The 21,351-nt window shown below is 43.7% G+C and overlaps 1 long non-coding RNA gene across 3 annotated transcripts; it reads right to left on the bottom strand.

Moving 5' to 3' along the window:
• Positions 1-9,975: 9,975 nt before the first annotated feature.
• Positions 9,976-20,761, bottom strand: LOC128340958 (uncharacterized). Of its 3 annotated transcripts, none has more exons than XR_008314108.1 (3): positions 19,148-20,761; positions 15,717-15,767; positions 9,976-10,786 (listed from the first exon to the last, which is right to left on the bottom strand). It is a non-coding gene; the product is annotated as an uncharacterized LOC128340958 (long non-coding RNA). The 3 variants fall into 3 exon arrangements; XR_008314109.1 differs by having other exon boundaries at positions 19,783-20,761; XR_008314110.1 differs by having other exon boundaries at positions 19,892-20,761.
• Between the last annotated feature and the right edge of the window lie 590 nt (positions 20,762-21,351).

Raw genomic sequence — 21,351 nt, 5'->3', positions numbered from 1 at the left:
GAAGAATTTATATCAAATAAATATAGATCATAAGTCACATTGAACTTGGCAAATTGTCATATAATCTCATCACAGTTATAAACATAGTCTATGCATATGTGTAAAATTGCAATTTCTACAATGAAGAGCAAGAAAAAATTCAGAACATTCACATACAGAGTCAGTAATCTAACATTTTGTATTTTTGATTGCACATTAAGCGCATGTTTAATATCCTGTTAGAAAATGTCTTGCTCTAGTACAGAGAATGTAATTTTTAAAATACTTTATGTATTTTTAATATATATAACTATGAACTTGTGTAACAGTTTGAATGGTTTCATTGCTTATTTAATCCCCCCCCCACTGAGGAGCCAGTTGGCTTGAAGCACTGGGCTTGGTTTCTTGACTAATAACTATTTTCTGCATCACTTTCTATTCTAGGAGCTGCCATCTTATCTGGCTGCAAACATAGCGTGGAATGGCCTCAGCATGCATGTGCAGAGGCCTCTATCACATGAACCACATGAGCAGTCATGACGCCAGACAAGTGTGGCAGGGGGTTCAGCAACTTATCGGCTACAGATCTAGTGGTCCACCAACTGTAGAGAGCAGTGCCTCCCTGGTGGGGGAGCTGAATACCTTTTTTGCCCGGTTTGAGGTGACACCGGCAGTGGTTCCAGCAGTGCTGCCAGAGTCACCGCTCTTACTCCCCGAGGGAAACGTTGTTAGGGTGGAAGAGGGGGAAGTGAGACGGATATTGAAGGAAATAAATACGAGGAAGGCTACGGGCCCTGACGGAGTGGTTGGTAGGGCGTTGAGAGACTGCTCGGAACAACTGGCTGGAATCTTTATGAAGATTTTTAATTGATCTCTGGTCCAAGCTACTGTTCCACCTTGCCTGAAATCCTCTACTATTATGCCTCTACCAAAAAAAATCTAACATAGACAGTCTGAATGACTTCTGTCCGGTGGTGCTTACACCCATTATAATGAAATGTTTTGAGAAATTGGTGCGAAATCGTATTATGGCTTGTCTGCCAGTTGGACTTGACTCCGGTCAATTTGCATATAAGAAGAAGAGATCCACGGAGGATGCTGTGGCTATGGCCCTACACACTGTCCTGACCCACCTGGAGAGACAGGGGAGCTATGCAAGACTGCTTTTTGTTGACTTTAGTTCTGCATTTAATACTATTCTTCCATATAGATTGGTGCCCAAATTATTAGATCTGGGGCTTCCACCGTGCTTATGCAGGTGGATATTAGACTTTTTATTAGATCGTTCTCAACGGGTTAGGATGGGTTCTCATGTCTCGGCAGACCTCAGTATAAATACGGGGACGCCGCAGGGGTGCGTGTTGAGCCCACTTTTGTACACGCTTTACACATATGACTGTGTTCCCAACTACCCCAGCAATAAGATCATTAAGTTTGCAGACGACACAACTGTGATTGGTCTGATTACTGCTGGAGAAGGGGAGTCGGCCTACAGGAAGGAAGTGGAGTGGCTGACAGAGTGGTGTGGGGAGAATAACTTATTCCTCAATTTTTTAAAAAAGGAGATCATTGTGGATTTTAGGAAATGTAAATCGGATATTCAGCCACTCATTATTGAAGGGATTTGTGTGGAACTGGTTTTGGTGTTCAGATTTCTGGGAATGGAGTTGAGAGATGATCTGACATGGGGAGCAAACACCAAAGATCTGGTGAAGAGAGCACAGCAGAGACTATACTTCTTGAGAATTCTCAGGAGGAATAATCTTTCAAATAATCTACTGTTGATGTTCTACCACTGTACCATAGAGAGTGTGTTAACCTATGGAATCTGTTTGTGGTTTGGGAGTTGCACAGTTAGGGAAAGAGCATTGTTGTCCAAGGTTGTTAAGACCGCGGAGAGAATAACTGGGTGTACTCTTCCCACTTTAGATCAAATTTATGCCACCAGGAGTTTTAACAAAGCAGTAGAGATAGTGCAGGATCCCACGCACCCTGGAAATGATCTCTTTCAGCTTCTGCCTTCGAGAAGGAGGTATGGGTTCATAAAGGCCAGGACCAGCCGCTTGAGAAATAGCTTCTATCCAAAAGCGGTTTTAGCTTTGAATGCAGCAAAATACAGTTTCTGATGGGGTTTTTGTTTTTCAGTTCTCAGAGTTCTTTAGTGTTTCTTTTAGAGTTTTTAGAGTAATGGGTATGGGGGGGGGTATATTGGGATATATTCAGCTATTCTTTGTTAGGTCCTGTAGAGGTTGTTGTAGATTCAATCTCGTTGTTCTGTACAGGACAATGACAATAAAGATTTATCGTATCGTATTGTATTAGTTGATGATGCAGTTGATACTACTGATTTTGCATTTGCTGGAGGCCTATGTAATGGGACCTCTGGCAGCTTACATGGCAGAAGCCTCCATACAAGTACAACAAGACTTAGTACAGCCATCTCAGGACTTTACAAAATCATCTGGTAAGTCCCACTTCCATTTTTATTGGGGCTCTGCTTGAGTCAACTCCCAAATTCATTACCAGAGCTTGGCCTGGCTTGCACTTTGGTGGCATTTCTAGTGTACATTCCATTTTAAATGGCTGTTTTACACATTCTGTCCCTTATTCATAACACTGACATAGCATCATGGCTGTGTCTCACTCTTCAGCAGTCAGAAGGGCTTTGCACATCAGTTATCCATGTCTTGCCTTGTTTGCTTGAATGTTCATCCACTGTACTTCAGAACACACATGTATTAAAATACTCCCGATTTACTCTGTCCCCTTTGTACAGCTGATGAAGTTGGGTCTTATCTTCAAGTTTTCTGAATGTCACATGACTCTGCCTTTTTAATGGCTTTGTGATCGTTATCATCTTTTTGCTAGAAACAACAGTCAGCTGAGCACACACAGATGGGTTTTATGAGGAGACTGTAACCACTTTGGGTTTCCCAGCAATGCAATCAGTAACCAGTTTTGAAAGATTTTGGCATGGAGGTCTTCTGTGCTGGAGTAGCCACCCAACAATGTTCCACACTCTGTGAGAGATGCTAAAACACTTAACATACTGTACTTATAACAACTCAGTTTCATTTTAAAATTTCAGCAAATTTCATTTTAAATCATATATGATAACTGGAGGCAAGCAACCGTTTTGTCAGGCCCACAAAACCATATGCCATAATGAATTTGTTATACTTTAAGGTGCCATCAGACTTTTCTATTATGACTATTTAGGGTTTTCAGCTCTTTTCTGTCAGGACTACTATACATTTAGTGATACATTTAGGTAACATTTATACATTTAGGTAGCACTCAGCAGGTGCTATGTCACCTGGCAAGGAGATGCTGTGATGGTAACAAACTGAACATAGGCTGTTAAATTTCACCCTGTGACAGCTATAGCTATCCCATGTTCCCTTGGGATACTGTCTCTTAAATCCCAGCAGTATTTCATTTCCTCTGTCCTTTCTTCATTCCCTTGTGTGTGTTTTTGCTTCTGCGACTATGGTCTACCCGGCCTCTTCCCAGCGGGTAGACCGGGCCTCCGGCGAAAGTTCTATTAGTTAAGAAGTTCTATCGCGTGTGCGCGCGCGCCCAAGGCCCCAGTTGGGCCGGAGACTTTGGCAAGAGATCCTCTCTATTTTTCCACAAATGTGGTGAGCACTGGGGGGGGGGGGGCGGGGGGGCGGCATTAGCTTTTCTTTGCCCCTAATCCGCACGCGGGGGTGGGGGGGGTGGCAGAGGCGGCTGGTTTCCAGCGCCCCAATTATACTATAGAATACGGGCGCTGGAGGGGGCAAAGAGGCGGGAGGGGTAAGCAAGCCCTCCCGCCCTTAAAGGAAGACCCCGGACCCCGACCGGCCAAGTCCGAACCGGTCTGGAAGTTCGGAGGCCTTTAGAATGGCCTCCAGACCGGTTCGGACACACCCCTAGTTGGGACTGGAATGTATAGATGGGTGTGTGTGTCCCCCCGCCCCCGTGTTTCCTCCCTTAGAGTACCATTCGCAGCACCCCTCCAATGGAAGCTGCCGAAGTCTGGCCTGCTGCAGATCCCGCAGGCGTGGGGAAAACATGGGCAGGCGGCCGATTGTAGCCAGTTACTGCGAAAGCGCCACGTCATTTCAAGCAGCCCGCTATTAGGCGCCTATTATGGGGCTGATGATGAGGTGGGCTCTTTGGGGTGCGTATTTCCATGGCGTGTCCGCCCCAGCCCCGTCGCAGACAGTTTTGATGAGTGGATTTCAGTCCGGATGGTTTGTAATGGTGCCTGTTTTGGGGTGTCCCGGGGGGTCCGGGAAGCTTTAATTCGCTCACAAAGGCTCATTTGCAGGTCAATGCCGTGGCACACTCGCCTCTCCCCTCCGCCCCCAACTCCTTTTGTTCCCCATCGCCTGCTCCTCATGCCAGATGGCCGCGGAAAATGCTAATTTCTCTCTCTCTCTCCGCATTTAATTGCGGCTCTTTGCAGATGGGGGCCGAGGAGTGTGTGCCTCATTCAAATGAGATTTGCTTTTGGGTTTCCAGGCACGTTTCTTAAAGTCCTATCCGAGTCAGGCAGGGATTAGTTTGACAGGGAAATGATTAGATTAAAATCAGCACATGGGACCTGCGTCTCTTCTCTCGCCCTCCTGCCTGCTCACTGGAGCGCCCCCCGCACCGCTCCCCCCTGTAGCATCAGCCTGTGCTTGGGACCAAAAGCTCACCCCGCCCGGGTCCAGCCTAGAAGCTGCTTCACTGCGGCGCGTCCATCGCCTGAGGGCTGCAACTCCACACAGCAAACAACTACAGACAGAACTTTTAGATCGCCTCAAAACAAAAAGCAAAAAACGAAACAAAAAACCTTGCAAAAAGAAAACTAGCAGGTCTGGCGAACGCTTCTATTCCTGCTGTGCTGATCTTCTGTTTACAAGGAGTTCTTGATGTAGGGAAACCTGCATCTGCCCCCACTCACCTGCAGTCTATCCTACCAGTCAGCACTCTAGACAACCTAACCTATGTACCGTTTTTATATACAGCCTAATGTAAAGGGTCTTTCACGTCTTGTCCTCCCAGCAAGTCAGTGGGTCAGGTTATAACTATTATCATTTTACAGAGTTCATTCCCTTTCTGCAGTAGGGAAGTCCTTCAGTGCAGTCAGAATTAAATTGGTAGACTTGGGTAACATACAAGGTCATTCACGCAATCAAAAATGTGTTCTACCTGGGTTTGGGAGCTGTGTGTGTTCCCAATTTTTTGGTTGTGTGGAAGCAAGGTAGGAGGAAAACCTGGGTAGCTTTTCCTCCTACCTTGCTTCCACACAACCAAAAATTGTGAACACATACAGCTCCAAAACCTAGGAAGAACACAGTTTTTGATTGTGTAGATGACCTCACTAACTATTACATTGTAAATAAGGTGACAATAATTATTAATCTGCTGAAGAAATCTAGTAGCCCATTGTACAATTTTGTCAACTGGAAGATTTGAGGGCAAGGGGGCTGAGTGGAGGCCGCTGGTAAGACAACCTGACTAATGTTTTTGCTAACTATACATTCCATGCACATGTGCACAACATAACTCTGATGTTTTTTTCATAGAGAAAAGCCAGTGTGGGAGGAGTCAGTTTGGAAAGGAGAAGCAGCAGCAGGACACTTGACTCTCTCCCCACCTTCCATTTGCTGCTCCCAATCACTCCCTGCTAGCGGCATTCTCCCACAAGGTGCCTAATACATTTGTGTATCTGGACCCTGCAGGGAGAAAACTACTTGGTGGGATGCAATTTGGAGTAAGGAGTGGCAGGTGGGGTTAAGCACAAACATGGCTTCTTTGCTCCAAAATGACCCTCTCTTGATGCAACCTCTTTTTGTTTTTGTTTTGAAGGGATCAAGGGATCACATGTAGTTCACTTTTTAGCTCTTTCCTGTGAGGTTTATATTAGGCTGAAGACTAATTGTTCATCGCATAAAGTGGTTAAGGCTCCATTTCTCAGCCACGTTTCTTTTTCCTGACAGATGCCTTTGTGACCATACTCGTGACCACATAGGTATCGCAGGTTTTTGAAGCAGTACAAAAACTTGTGGCCCACAGAAGCTTGAACCAGAAGTGAAAATGAACACAAATGAGCAGGAAGCCTTCTTTCAAATCTCTGAAAAAACATCAGTGGTCTGTCTCCAGACTTAGTCTGATGATCTCCCCACAGCTGTGTTGCCTTCTGTAGTTGCATCCAGTTTAAAGTGGTATGAACGGAAGATGACATCTACTAATAGTAATCAGTGGAAGGAAATAAGAAGAGGTGAGAGGTCAAACTCATGGCTGGAACCCAGTGTGGCTGCATTGACTTCAGTAGGACTCTGCTTGCCTAATCCAAGCACCACGTTTCAGGGGATCATAGCCGGAGTTTGTCTTTGACACAAACCAACTTGCACAAACCAACTTCACTAAAACTAGTGAGTCTGTGGTGGGCTGTTTGAAAGTGGCAGCCTATTTCCATTTCACTCTCTCACTGCAAAACAGAATTGAGTGGCCAGGTGCATAGGAGAAGAAGTCTTTGTACCTTTAATAGTTGTACAGAACCGGTAATCTTGGCAAGTCCTATTTGTCATGCAGAGATGAGAAGAGCTACGCATCTGAAATACCATCTTCTGCACAACTATGAAAGGTACAAGAATCTCATCCAGCAATTCTACTCCAAATGCATTTATGCATACATAAATGCATATTTCATTGCATTGTTTGGAATGTGAGAATCAGATCATTATTAAGTTCATCCTATATTAAATGTATGAAAACCAAGTCCTGTCAGTGGTCCAGAGTAGGCTTGTGCCCGAAACGTTTCGGAGGCCATTATGAAGGCCTCTGAAACATTTCAGCGCTGGGGGCAGTTTCGGCGCCGAAACGCCGATGGGGGTAGCACTTTAAGGGCGGGGGAGGGTGTACTCACCCCTCCCGCCGCATTTCCCCCGCTGGCGCACTGTTGATTTTAAGCCCCTCGGGGAGGCAGCGTTCCTCCCTGCCGCCCCGTTTCCCCCGTCGGCCAGAAGTGGCCCGAAGTCGCGCGTGTGCACCTGTCGTGCGTGCGCGCGCACATGGCAGAAGGACGCGCGCACGCACAACGGGCGCATGCGTGCTCGTGACTTCCGGCCACTTCCGGCAGACGGGGGAAACGGGGCGGCAGGGAGGAACATTGCCGCCCCAAGGGGCTTAAAATCAGCAGCGCGCCGGCGGGGGAAATGCGGCGGGAGGGGTGAGTACACCCTCCCCCGCCCTTAAAGTGCTATCCCCGTCGGCGCCGAAGATTTTCGTGCACATCCCTAGTCCAGAGCTTAGTTAAGGTATGAGGATGTGCATGTGAAGCTCAGCCTAGTGGCCATGCTATATAGTGGTTTCAAGACAGAAAATGTCCTGAAGTGCTAAATGGTAATGAAAAAAGATTTGGATACCTGAGGAATTCATTAGTACTGGTTCTAATAGATAACGAAAACTCTTACGCTCATTTTGTTTCAATTTTTAAAAGGCTTGGAGCTAATCTTTACCCCACAGAGGTGTAAGCCAGAATCCTCCAACATTTTCAAGCACAAAAGCTGCTCCAGCAGTTGTAAGCACTGTGGCGGACATCCTAATGAAACCGGCATGTCAGTAGGGTGTGTGGTTGTGCAGCAGCACCCCTCACACAACTCCCTCAGTCCTCCTGCACTTACACGGTTGTGCAAGAGGGCTAAGAATCCAGAGCACTCCCCATGCTCCAGAAGTGTTTAGTAAGACTGCAGGATCAACAAATATTCCTGACCTTACTAAGCACTTGGAGCACAGGGAGCGCTCTGGACTCGAGTCAACGTCCTCTTGCTCAGGACAGTGGGAATTGTGTGAGAGGTGCTGCTGTGTGTCCATGCCGCAGCTTACACGTGCACTTCGCGTAGATGTCAGCCACTGCATTTTATGTTTGCATTGTTGTTACTAAGAGATAACTGTGGCATTTTTACCCAAGACAGCTTGCAAGCCTGTCTCTCTAAGCTATGGGTCCATATCATCCACTGGAGGTAAGAAAAAGGTCTACTAGAAGTTCAATGCGCAACTGAATTTTAGTGCAGCTGAATTTGAATAGAACCAGGGATGGCTCATGTGGGCCAAACTGATGCATCCTGGCGGTGCAGCAGAGAGCGGTGCATGTACAAGCCTGTAATGAACCCATTCCTGTGCTTTCAAGTTCAACATGCTAATTTTCCGTGTGCCAGATTTACTTTACCTATAAAGGTATAATTGGTTATCTATCCATCCATCCAGGAGTGTAACTATAATTGAGTGGATGGGTTCAAAGAACCCCTCCCTATTTTCTTCATTATCTCCCTCACTCTGAGGTGCCACTGGGAAGAGGGGTGAACACGGGGGCCCCTCTCCCCTAGCTATGCTCCTATATCTATCCACACAGACACACTCACAGTCTCCTACAGGGAACTCATGGCAGTGTACACAGGAGCCAGTCTCCATCCAGGCACTGACTGGATGAAAACCTGCTTAGCTTTAAGGGTCATGTGCCTTCAGTCCATACTCTGGACCTTTTCTTTTTATATTACCTTTTATACTTTAATGAAGTGTTACCTGATGACAGTTATATCTTGCATTAATTCAAGGCCTTCATATGTTGCTGTAGCATAGTGGCTTAGTGTGAGCTAGCTAGGAAACACTTCGTTCAAATCTTTGCCCAGTTATGAATTCACTATGCAGTCTTACGTAAGCCAGTGGCCTACTTCCATCAGCCTAGGACAGAAGCTGCGTCCTACTGATATACTGTGCAAGGCAGGTCACTTTAGAAATGAAGCATTTGTGCAGCTGTGCAAGAGCACTCTTGTGCAAGATGGAACAATTCTGCAAACAGTTATGCAATAGAGGGCCATTGGGAAAATGGCCTTCTATCATGCACCTGAGTTGGTGTAATTATTCCCTCTTTCACAAGAGCACTCTTACGCGGAGGTGCTCTTATCCCTGGACTTCTGGGCAGAAGTCTGGGGCTTCCACACCCCTGGGGGCCCCCAAATCCTCTTTAGTTTGCCCCAGGTGGCCCATGCTGCACCTGGCAGCCGAGCGTGACTGTGACCTGCGCCAGGCGGATGCATGTGAGTGACCTCTGTTTTAGGGGGGAGTGGGGAAAGAAATGTGTAAGTTGCATGTTGAAATGTTTTTGCTACTGCATGTTTGCATAAATATACCTGTTTTATATTCTTACATTCTTGTGAATTCAGTTGCTGTTTGTGCCCTCAGGAACCCACGTGTTAAAAATACTGCATGTGTCAGTGTCTGTGTGTGGCGGAGTGGGGGGGGGGATGAGGCTTAATTTGCAGCGGGTGGGAGGAGGGCTCCAAAGGCCTTTAGGTCCAGGCTCCACAATTACCCAGCTGCCCCTCTGCTCTTATGCAACTGTGCAAATGCGCCATTCCTAGGCTGATGGAGCCTTGTGCAGTATGTCATCCACTATCTCTCAGCCATCATCTGCAACGCAGGCACAATAACTTGTGCAGTGATTACAGAACTGATGTATAGCAAGATTTGATGAAATGAACTATCTAACTGCTATATGAAACATATAATTTAAGAAAAGTTTTCAGGGACTTTATAACATTTCTATGCTTCTATGGAATTGGTGGCGAGTTCAAAGGGGCAGCTATGCAGTGATACTGACATATCCTTTCTGCTGAAGTTTCCGGTTGTGGCAGACAGCAGCATACATATAACCTGTGTCAGTTACTCAGAGTAGTCCCATTGAAATTACAAATCTTAGGTATTGTTTAACTTGTCCTTTTAATTTCAGTGGAACTTCTTTGAGTAATTTTCCTCATCCTGTCAGCCAGCAAGTTTTACTTCCAAGGAGATGTGTTTAGATTGAGCGTTTCACTATTACAAACATTTCTAATCTTGAAAGCAATTAACAAAAATGAATAAAACAGTGCATGGATAACCATTTATACCCAAGTATTGCCCAGATTCTTATTAAAATGCTTCAAATTGATTTGTTTGCTGTTTAATAGGCTATCCTATCTGTTCTTTTAAAAATTCAATAACCTTTATTTGCTTAAAGGCTTGCCAGTAAAAAGGCCCCAAGTCTTAATCCCCTTTCTGCTACACACCAATGAAACTTAGGAAGCTCTTTGACTATTGACTTTTTCACGTGGAAACCGATCTGCTGAGACTGGAAGTGAAAAGAGACCGTTTCTTGCAAAACCCTCTGAAACTCTGAAGAAGTCGTCATCCTTGGCCTGTGTTGTAGAAGCAGCAGCAAAAGCTTTCTGATCCTCAGATTTGTAAACTTGTAGACATAATAATGCCATTTCTCTAGTGTTAGCAGGTGTCCTGTCTGGAAGTTGCTGCCTCAGCCTCCAGCAGTGCTGGGAATTAGAAAATTGTCTGTCTTTCCTGAACCGTGAAGTGCTTCTCTTAAATAAAGGCCAGGTCAGATGTTAAAGGGACATTCTTGTCTCCTGAAGCCGAAATAATCTACAGTCATGTAGAGAAATGAAGGCATGATCCTCCTCCTCCTGATATGGTCATTCTCTTGATCTGGCATTATCTTCTGAAGGTCAAAAGAATGAGTGAGCAAATAAATAAATAAAATTTCCTCCTGTTCCTTGACATTTCACAGTATTCCCCTTTCAGCTGCCATTGCACACTCAATATCAATGAAATGTATAAACAGTTTCCTGTTGAGTCTCTGCTGTTACAGCCTAGGTTTCATTTCACTGAAAATTATTTCAAGATTTCTCGCCCTCTCTTGTTGCCTCCCTTTAATCTCTTCTGTTGCTGGCATGGAATTGCATTGCTGCTTCCAGGTTTAACAGAAGGAATCAATGGGTATCTAAAAATTATAGAAGTGGGTGTCATTTGCTTTTCCTCTTAATACATTTGAGTATCAAAAATGAAGATAGAAACTCTAAACACATTTACTTGAAAGCCAGTTCCCCTAAAATCAAACTTAATTCCATATAAAGGGGTTCAGGACTGGGGAAAGTAAGATTCACTTCTCCTTATTCCTGCTCACGAACATATAACTTGCACATGCATACACCATTCCTGCTTTTGATGCATTGAATCAGATTATTTTGGTGGGCCCCAGACATCAAAGAGTTAAACACCAAAAATATTAGCTATACCAATAAAAGAAAGACGTCTGTCTCCGTTTCAGGAGAGAAGGGAGAGAGGGAAGGAGTTTCAGGCAACATTCCTCCCTCCTCCTCTCCTCATAACAGTCTGGTTGGTGCTGAAAGAAATTTCCCTTTCTATTGAGCCTGCCAGTCAAGCTGAGGGAGGGGTAAGCTAAACCAGATCACTAGCCAACCTGTTAGGAAGAGGGAGGGATGCTGCCAGACACTCTACCCCTCCCCTCTCCTGGAAAGGATTCTTCAGGCTTGAAGCCGAGATGTCCTGTCAGGAGCCAACAGTATGCCAATGAGTGGGGAATGGAGAATGAAAAGCAAGCTTTTGCCCAGCCAACTGTATTCAATTATAGTTACACTCCTGCTCAGAAGTTGGCCTTGCTGTGTTCAGTGGGGCTTATTCTGAATTAAATGAATTTTTAATTAAGTCAATTTTTAAAAGTTAATGTGTTTTTAATCTATCATTTTTATCTTTTTATGAATTTTAAATGTGTTATATTTTATGTTTTAGTTCTGTAGACCGCCTAGAGATTTTCATACTAGGCAGTATATAAATTCAATCAATCAATCAATCAATAAAAATAATAAGTTGCATAGGATTGAAGCCTAAGGCCATCTACCACTCTATGATAATAAATCGCATACTTAACCCTTTCTGAGAAACATCCTAGCCCTGAGATCATTTTTCAGAGTAGCCCTTTCAAATTCAGTACAAAATAATAGCACACCTGACACTTTCTGAGTCTGGTGGTGCAGAGTGATTTTGGAGTTTTGAAGGACGAGCTTAATCAGCAGGTATAAAATTATTCCAAACTTGAATGCACTGATGTCAATAATAAAGCTGTCAAAATCTAACAAGTAATACATAGTAACAGCACCTTTGCACCTATCTGAAAGATGGGCTGTGAAATAAAGCATATTATTCTGGATTATTTTGACAATACAAAGATGTTGTGTGCAAATTGTGACATTTCAGATATCTGGACATGGTACTGCTGAATTGTCATGGTCTGCAGCACAAACATTCATTTTGTTTTGTAGCACTTCAAGTAGTACCTGGGGAAGCCAAAATAAACCCCAGAAGTGTGATCATTAATAGACATACAGTATGTATAATGTGGTGTGTCTGTCACAGGGACCTACTGAATAGTGTTTATAATGAGTAATACTCTGTTCCCTGCACCCCATGTCCAAAATAGCCTTGGGACTTTTTTAGTACCAAAAGGCTGATGGATATCCATACTGAGACTGTATTCAATATCTCTCATATTGAGAGAGTTGAGGTAGCTCTCTCTCTCTTAGGAGTGAAATTAACTAGCACAGATGCTGCTGCTTGCAGGATATGGCCTAGTACATTTCAGTTTGGTGCTGACTTATATGAGGCAAGGGAAAGCAACTACAGACAGGAATTGGGGAAGAGTAGCAAGCAAACATTTCACCCTGAAGGGAAGATTTCCATTTCCGCTGTTAGATTTGTATAGTTATCAGGCTACTTATGCTAGTTAACTCTGAGCCATCCAGCTGCAGGATCTCTCTCCTGCTGATAAGTGGAACACACCTTGCCATGAATTCAGTAAACAGGTTGCCAAGCTTACTGACTAGCACTTGGCCGTGTGTGTATGTATATTCAGAGGTTTTCTTATTATTGCTACATGTAGAATTCTCCAAGTGTGAGAACTGGCAAAGTACAGTGGCCAGATGCAAAAGAGGACTCTTAAATCCTGTTCAGAGTTGTGTGCTATGGAGGTGGTGTTCACATGTGCAGCCAAAGTACAGAACAGGAATACTACACCTTCTGAAATCTCTCATCTGTGCAACTCTATTATATACAGTCCTGTTCTGTCCTTTTGGTCAATCTACAGCATGGGCCAATAGATAACGGAATTGTGTCTTGTGCTCATCCCCAGTTGAGCCTCCATTGGCTCACTGGGTGACCTTGACTATGTCAAGTACTACTACTGTAGAGTAGGAATAATAGTAAAAACCTCACAGGAGGTTTTGAGGAATATATTATTACCTACTTTGAGGCTTCAGAAAAGCGTGGATTATACATACAGATTAATAATAACAACATGATTAATAGAGCAAATGAGCTCTGAACAGCTACTCGGAGTCCCATGCATAGTCTGATGCAGCAACCTTGCTGAAGGTAAGCAGATCTGGGTCTGGTCAGGACATGGATGGGGGACCAAATTCCATGTATACCACCAGGAGCTGTATCATGGAAGAAAGGTGGGCTATAAGTATATACCATATCTGACTGATAAGATATCCACCAGATGTGAGAACAGGATAGCCACAAGGAACACCATAATGGCTGGCAGTTATGGTAATCTTACAGCCCAATCCTGATCCTTCAAACATTTTCCTGCAGGCTGATGCTCCAGTGTCTCTCTTGTTTTGAATATATATTAAGTGATTTGGGATGAACTGCTAAAAGAAAAGATAGGAAGGGACAAGAGGGCCAGCAGATAGCAGTGGAGAAGGAGAAGGAGAACTTTGTGCATCATGGTGCAGGGTTCTTGTTTGTTTGTTTGAAATATTTATATCCCCCCCCCTCCAGTACACTACTGCTCGGGGCAGCTCACAACAATAAAATAGATACAATGTAAAATAAAAGTAATAAAATTAACCAAATTAAGTAAACAAGTAAAAAGTCAGGCTAAAAACCATAATCTGTATTAAGCTTCAAATTAAAAGTTATTTTAAAAGCTAAAAATTGAGAGTTATAAAAACTTGATGTGAGAGTTTGAAAAACAAAGATCTTGATATCCCATTGAAATGCTGTTTCTTGATATTTCATAGCATGTGCACAGTAGTTGTAGTATAGGAAAGCTTTTTTTTCCTACAGCCTTCTAGCCCTTTCAAGAGCTCATTCTTTGCAAAAACCATAAGAAAAACCCCTTTGCAAAGGAGGGCAGTCTGCAATCCTATACATAATTAATTCTGCTGAAGTCCCAATGGAGTCAGTAGAACTTCCATAAAACTCAAGCCAAGAATGTATACCATGGTGTTTTTCCCACCAAAGAGTTGAATGAGAGATCTGGTCTTGTGGTAACAAGCATGACTTGTCCCCCTAGCTAAGCAGGGTCCACCCTGGTTGCATTTGAATGGGAGGCCACATGTGAGCACTGTAAGATATTCCTCTTACAGGATGGAGTCACTGGGAAAATCAGAAGGTTCCAAGTTCCTTCCCTGGCTTCTCCAAGATAGGGCTGAGAGAGATTCCTGCCTGCCTGCAACCCTGGAGAAGCCAATGCCAGTCTGTGTAGACAGTATTGAGCTAGATAGACCAATGGTCTGACTCAGTATATGGCAGCTTCCTATGTTCCTATGAATGTAAGTGCTATTATGTGAAATAGAACTGGAGGCATGAATGATTTACAAAGAGCAGATGACTTTTCAACAGGTAGTTGTGATGTGACCAGAAGCATCTTTTTGAAAAACCTATCCTGACATTACCTGGATGCCACTGGATTGCCCAAAGTGCTTCAGGAAAGAACAGGTAAAAAACTACCCCACCACTCTATAAATGGGACATGACAAACATGGCCTATGGTATGCATGACCCTGCTCCACAGGAAGTACCAAGACCTCTGCAAAGCCATCTCTATCTGTTCATATTGCCAACAGTCTTGCCAAAAGTGTGTGTGCTTGCTTGAGTGACTGATGTGTGGTTCAAGCCTGTCTCCTGTTCAGCAGTAGAACCATGTCCTGGGCCAGTTCTGACTGTACTTCTGACAAGTACCGGATCAGTTTTGACAAGCAGCTGACTAATTATCAGTATGTTCCTATTCATTTGAGGGAAGAGGGGCTGTCTTGGAATATACTCAGTCACTATTAGTGGAATAAGGAAGACCAAAGACATGGCCATCATTATCTTATTTTGAGGAGTAAGGATTTTAATTTTCATTCTGAGGAAGCAAGAGAAACCTTTTACGGGGATGTCTTTGATGAATCAGACCTTAGGAGAGACAGCTGTATAATGAATTCTTCATTGTGTTGGCAGGCTGAAGCAAAACGGAGGTTATTTCATTAGAGACAGGCCAGCCCAGCAGCAGTAACCTGATTAGTTCTGTATATATTGACAGAGGTGTTCCACTATATCTATTTTCCTTCCCATAATCAATTCAGTTTCCAAAGAGGCTCCAGATGGGTTCTTTGCCTAGGTTTTTGATTAAATGACATACATACTCAGCACTCTGTACCACCCCCTTAACATAGACGCAGTTTCTGATTCTTGAATCCAGGAAGGTAACTTGTGGAAGAAAGAATGTGAGATCATTACCATATTATGATTATTATTTACACTGCATACATCTTGATCACATTTTTGGCCTAAACAAAAGCTGGATTAAGTTTTACAAAGAACATGTTGCACAACATTTGCCCCTTGCTTCACCCCAGATCTCTCTGCTTAATGACTAATTTTGATGTGAAGAAAGATCCCCAGAAGAAATGAATGCAAGTAGCTGAAAGCATTGATTGAATGACTGGTGAACTTGAATTATTAACCTGGCAATTCCTGATGCACACATTTAAAATGTGGTTTTGCTTTTTTTGCTTTTTAATTGAACTTTAATGGAGCTGTTTCCTGATAGTGGGGAACACTCTTACCAGTTGTCTACATACCTCTCTTAATTAAGGCACTGATATTGACTTCCAAGATGAGAGCTGATATACCTAGGGAGAAATAATAATGAGAAATGATTATCTTCATTAATTATCCTCAAAATATTATATATAAAGTGGAACACCCTCCTCTCATAAATTCACTTGGTCCCCTCGTTCACTGTCTTCCATCTTCTGGTCAAAATGTTTTTGTTTTGACAGACATTTTCTAATTGAGCAATTGACTGTGGATATTATTTTATTGGTCTCTGAGGCATTTGTATTTTTCTGGCCGATATTTTTGTTCTGTGTTTACTGTTTTTGGTTGTTTTCTTCTTTTTATGTGTATGCTGCTTTACAGAAAAGTGGCATATAATTTAAATAAGTAATAAATATATTGGGAAAGATTAGCGTTTGCTTCATTGAAGTAAGAATGGATAGGAGGGAGGCACCTAATAAAACTGATTGAAAAAAGTCAAACTGGTTGAAACACATAAGAGTTTCAATCACTAATAAACACAAATCTGCTCTCTTTGCCGGGTCTGAGGTGTCCAAGAGCTGTTTGCATTCGAGGGGCTGAGGAGCGAACTGTCTGACAGCCACATCAATAGAAAAATGAATGAAGATTTTCCCCTAATGAGCTTTCTCTTAATTTCCCTGCAGCATGCCTAACCCTTTGGGAAAGTGCTGTAGGATTACTGCTTAAGGACACTCCTTCCATTCCACCCAAGGAGGGATTTTAATATTATAAATTCTCTATCTGGCTGCTGAGCAGGAGGGAAATGTTTTTAAAGGAACATTGTAACCTCTGCTTGGAAGAATGAGCAAAGACAAAGAGAATTCAGAGTTCTCATTAGCTCCAAAGGCTAATATCAGTCCAATCAGTGCCATTATTTTATTGCCGTATGAATCCTACAGAAAATGCTTGACATTTGTAGGGAATCTGAACATTTTACCACCCCCAAAATGTAAGAATCCCATTTGCAACCCCCACCCCCACCATTTGCCTATATATTGGTGACAAATGGCACTTTAAAGTCCCCTGACAAATGAAGAAGCTCCAGTTAAATATTTCAAGATCTCCGCTACATGGGTTTCCTCTAATGCATGCATTGTTGGAGGACATCTGTCTTCCGCACCTAATAAAGTGGTCTAGGTTTAAAATGAACTTCGTAGGATTGCTTTGACACTAAAGGCACATATGGCTCATAATTAGCTGGATATCTCTTATAGTTAAATGATTTCTCTTTTGCTCTCCCCCACCCTCTCTCGCCCATTCGCATCAATAATAGAAGCAAACAAAGTTCCAATTGTTCCCTGTTGCAGGACATTATGTGCCTGAATAAATGGATGTTGGCTGTGTCTACATGGATTTGCCATATGGCTACAAAGGCCAGAAGAATAGGGGGCAGTGTGCTTTGTGATGGGAATAAGAAGGAGGCAGTGCCATGCAGGGCGTAGCCAGTCAAAGTCGAGGAGAGAAATGGAGCAGCGGCACACCTTCCAAAGATATCCAGGAGAGGGAAAATTAGTTCTCCTCTTTCTTCTCCTTGTATAAGGCAACTTGGAAAACTATTTCCATCTTTGCCAAGTGGGTATTCAGCCTCCTGTACTGTTCACATGTACACACACCCACACTCATGCACTTTATCAATTCTCTGCTACATTTGTTAGCAGGCCTACAAGGGATACCCATTCAGACTGCATGATTTAAACAAAAAGGAGTGATACTGGGCTCAGAGGTGGCTACGGAGCAGAATGGGCCTCCACAGACTATTTCGGAAAGACACAAAGAATGAATGTTCATGTCTTGGAAATCCCAAGCCATGGAAATCAGTAGCAGCAAAAGTGCTGTGCTGTCTGAGAGATTGGGAAGGGCTTTTTCTAAGGATCATTTTTAGTGCAGCTGCTAATCACTTGTGGGATATTTAAGTGGCGCAGTGGGGAAATGCTTGGCTAACAAGCAGAAGGTTGTCGGTTCGAAACCCCGCTGGTATGTTTCCCAGACTATGGGAAAACAACTATATCGGGCAGCAGCAATATAGGAAGATGCTGAAAAGCATCATTTCATACTGCATGGTGGGGGGGGGGGCGGGGGGCAGGGAGGCAATGGTAAACCCCTCCTGTATTCTACCAAAGACCACCACAGGGCTCTGTGGGTGCCAGCAGTCAAAACTTGACTACACACTTTACTTTTTAATTATCTAAACCTTTCGACTGTATGGGTTGCTTCAGTTGCAGGGAAACGGCATTGGTCTAACACTCAGACCACAATAGTTTCCTCAGGATTTCCCCTCCCCCGCTCCCTCCTGCTAACACATCAGTGAAGCAAGAGAGTATTCCGCTGACCTGACCCAGGCGTCAGTCAGTGAGTGTCGCAAGCACATTCTGGAGGTGTCCACACATCCACTTAGGGATGACTGGACTGTTAAATAACTTTCAATTGGATCGGGTTTGACAAAAGCAGTTCCTTCTGTCTTATGTATGACTGATGAATTTACTAATACCTTGTCATTTTGTATACTTTCATATTTATTTATTGTTGAATATCAAACATAACATAAAATTAGTTTCGTCTATTATTTGGCATTCTATATTATTTATTTGGATGGACATGTAGTACTCCACCCCACCTTTCTACCCCATTTTGGTATTTCTAATTCATGTGTTGGATAAAAAGAGGATGAACAATACACTTTATTCCGCCACCCCATGTCATCTTGTGAACTTCCTTCAATTATATTTTTGTGGGGTTTTTTTGCTTTGTTTTGTTTTTTGTTTGAGGCTGGTTTATAGGGTTTGAAAATAAAATAGACATGATGGGATATTATTCAGAGGTTTTAGAAAACAAGAGGTTTTATACGCAGTGACAGAAGGAAAGTTTGAAGGACAGGTCCTCACTTGAATTTTTGGGCATTGGAGGGAAGACACTTTTGAGGGGAGAACAATGTTTTGGTGACTGAAGATATGGACTACTAGGTTTGGAAGGGAGGTCAGTAAAATGAGAGGGTAACTCCTCAAATGCTTAGGGGGAATCTGCACCAGCCTATTTCAGTGGATTGAAAAGACAGTTGGGAGAGCTCTGCTGGGAGATTAACTAAGGCTACAGTCCAATCAGCCAGTTAGGTGTGCTTAAACCTACTGATTTCACCTCACTCTGCGCTGGATTGTGGCCTAAGTTAACTAGGTAAGAGAGGAGTCAGAGATAACAGAAATGCAAACACATGAAAAGCAAGGAAACAAACAAACAAGCATGAAGATGGCAGAAGTGCTACACTTGAGTACAATGAGATTTAATCTCGAGATTGTAAACATTTGTGGGAGCACACAAGACTCAAGGTTAACTCTCTGGAGCGGCTTGCCAAGATCTTTGTGTACAGATAAATAGGATGCTTTGAAAGCAGCTAAACTCCTAAGTCAGTTAATAACTGCCTGAGGGTGGCTTCTTGCACCTTAGGGGAGGGCTGCTGCGTTAGAGGCCAGGCCATCTGAAGGATTTGAAAGCTGGACGTATGGATCTTTCATTTCAGAAGCTCCTATTATTAGCCGAGGGGGGGTAGGCTGAGACAATGGCAGTCCCAAAGACACCTGCTTGCATGAAAGCAAGAGAAAAGCCCGTAAATCCTGGAGGATCCAGCTGCCTCCCTTCATGTATTGTTGGCGTTTTAATAAGAAAGGGGGGCGAGGGCTATTTCCCTCCCTCTCTCTCCTTTTCAAAAGGGGAAATCGCTTCGAATCCGCGCCATTGAGTGAGGCGTATGAAATCATCCAGTCCTCTGATTAAGTGATCATACAGTTTGGAGGTAATCAATGTTACTTTTATACTGAGGGGCGATTCATAAACTTAATCCGAGGGCAGAGCGCAGATGGAAGGGAGGGCGGGGGCAGAGGATTTGTTTAAAATCAATACAACGTGCTGGATCCTTAAAGCGTCCGTCCCTTGTTTAGAAGTCACGCCACTGGGCTTCTTAAAAGAAAGCCGAGAGGGAGGAGTGGAGCCAAAAATCAGCCGTCCTTCCTACAGGCGCTGCAGGAGTCAAAGGCCTCGCGCTACTACTCGTGTGTCTTTCAAGCTTCCTCCTCTCACCGGCTGCCATTCAAGCCAACCCCCATTCTTGGGCTGTCGGAAAACATTTCGCTGGGGATAGTTTCGTAGCTGGTTTGTGTAGCAGTACAACAACAAGGGAGACACGCACACACAAAGCGAGAGTTCTCAACACTGTCACCAACCCGAGGGTGGGGCGGGAAGAACCAAAGTCAGGCTCTCTCCAGAGCAAGAGGCGTCTGCTGCGTTTCCTCTGCTGGGCAAATCTCAAAGAAACCGGATCCCGCTACCGGATCCTCGCCTCGATCCCTGCCATTTTTTCTTCCTCCCTCTCCCTGGAAGGCTGTACTCCGATCTGCAACGAGAGGCAGGCAGCGAGGGTCCCTGAAGGGGTGTAATTGCCTTCCACGTTAGGTCGTAAGTAAGGGTCCAGTGTTTTAGCTCCTCTCTTGACAACCCTTCACAAGCTTCGGGTCCTGGGCTCACGCCCGCGCTTCCTTCCAAACGAAGGCCAATCTACTGCAACTGTTTTTCAACATCACTTGAGTGCCAAGAGGCACGATGCAGTTTCCACAATTTCCCAAGCTTCTCCACAAAAGATAAGAAAGGCTTTACCTTTCCTTATCGAAAGTTAAATTTTCTTGGGAAACCCCCACGTCTAATACCCCCGAATCTGAAAGTCTTTTCACGGACGCAAGCAGGTCGCATTGATTTGGACGGAGCTTACTCCCAAGTAAGTGGGCTTTATGGGCAGCTATCATTGAAAGTCCACATTAATTCGGAGCTGCTTTGGAGGAGGAGGAGACAAATATTTCAGGGAGTGCGCCAGGCTAAACTTTGCAATGTTTGGGAGGAAAGGAATCCAAAGGGTCACCACCATGCCACTTATGAATATTTTAGCGGGACGTGACACGTAAGAGGATAATATAAGCGAACCAAAGAAGTTTACCGTAAACTTCAGAAGATACTGGACTACGAAAAAGCTTTCATTTTTCTAATGATTGTTCTGCGAGTAACTTGAGGAAATAGAGTAACATCCTTTTCTTTGACTTTAAAGTGTTGTCTCCATTGCTGACGCTATCTACAGCCTGATCATGAACTCGTTTTTACTCGGAAGTTCAGTGGATTAATTTTCGTGATAAGTAGGCTTGCTAAGCAAGTCACGCCGCTTAATCCTAGCCATATTTACTAGGAAGTATCTCGAGTTCAATGAACTTCAATGGGACTTATTCCTAGTAAGTGTGCACAGGATTGTAACCCTACGTATGCCTACCAGCCAGGAAATAAATCCCATGGAACTCAATCGGAATTATTCCTGATAAAAAACATTCAGGTGTGCAGTGCGGCCTGCAGCCTTACCGCCTGCTCTGCCGAAATGCTTTTAGATAAAACCATGCAAAGAGTTTACCAATTATTTACTGTATAAATCTGTGAGTAACACTTTACAGCATGATCCCTTTTGGAAGAGGGAGTCATCTCATAGCATTTGCCATATAAAATGCTTTGATGATTTTTGTTTTGCTGAAAAGCAGTATAATAATTTGGGTGGTGTACACAAGGGCATGCTATTGTTTTATGCAGAATCGTTTATCTCCCATTCTATTTTTAATG

Source organism: Hemicordylus capensis, chromosome 1 (assembly GCF_027244095.1).
Source record: "Hemicordylus capensis ecotype Gifberg chromosome 1, rHemCap1.1.pri, whole genome shotgun sequence".
Lineage (NCBI taxonomy): Eukaryota > Metazoa > Chordata > Lepidosauria > Squamata > Cordylidae > Hemicordylus > Hemicordylus capensis.
The sequence above is the reverse complement of the archived record's forward strand: the minus strand, read 5'-3'. Positions and strand labels throughout refer to the sequence as shown.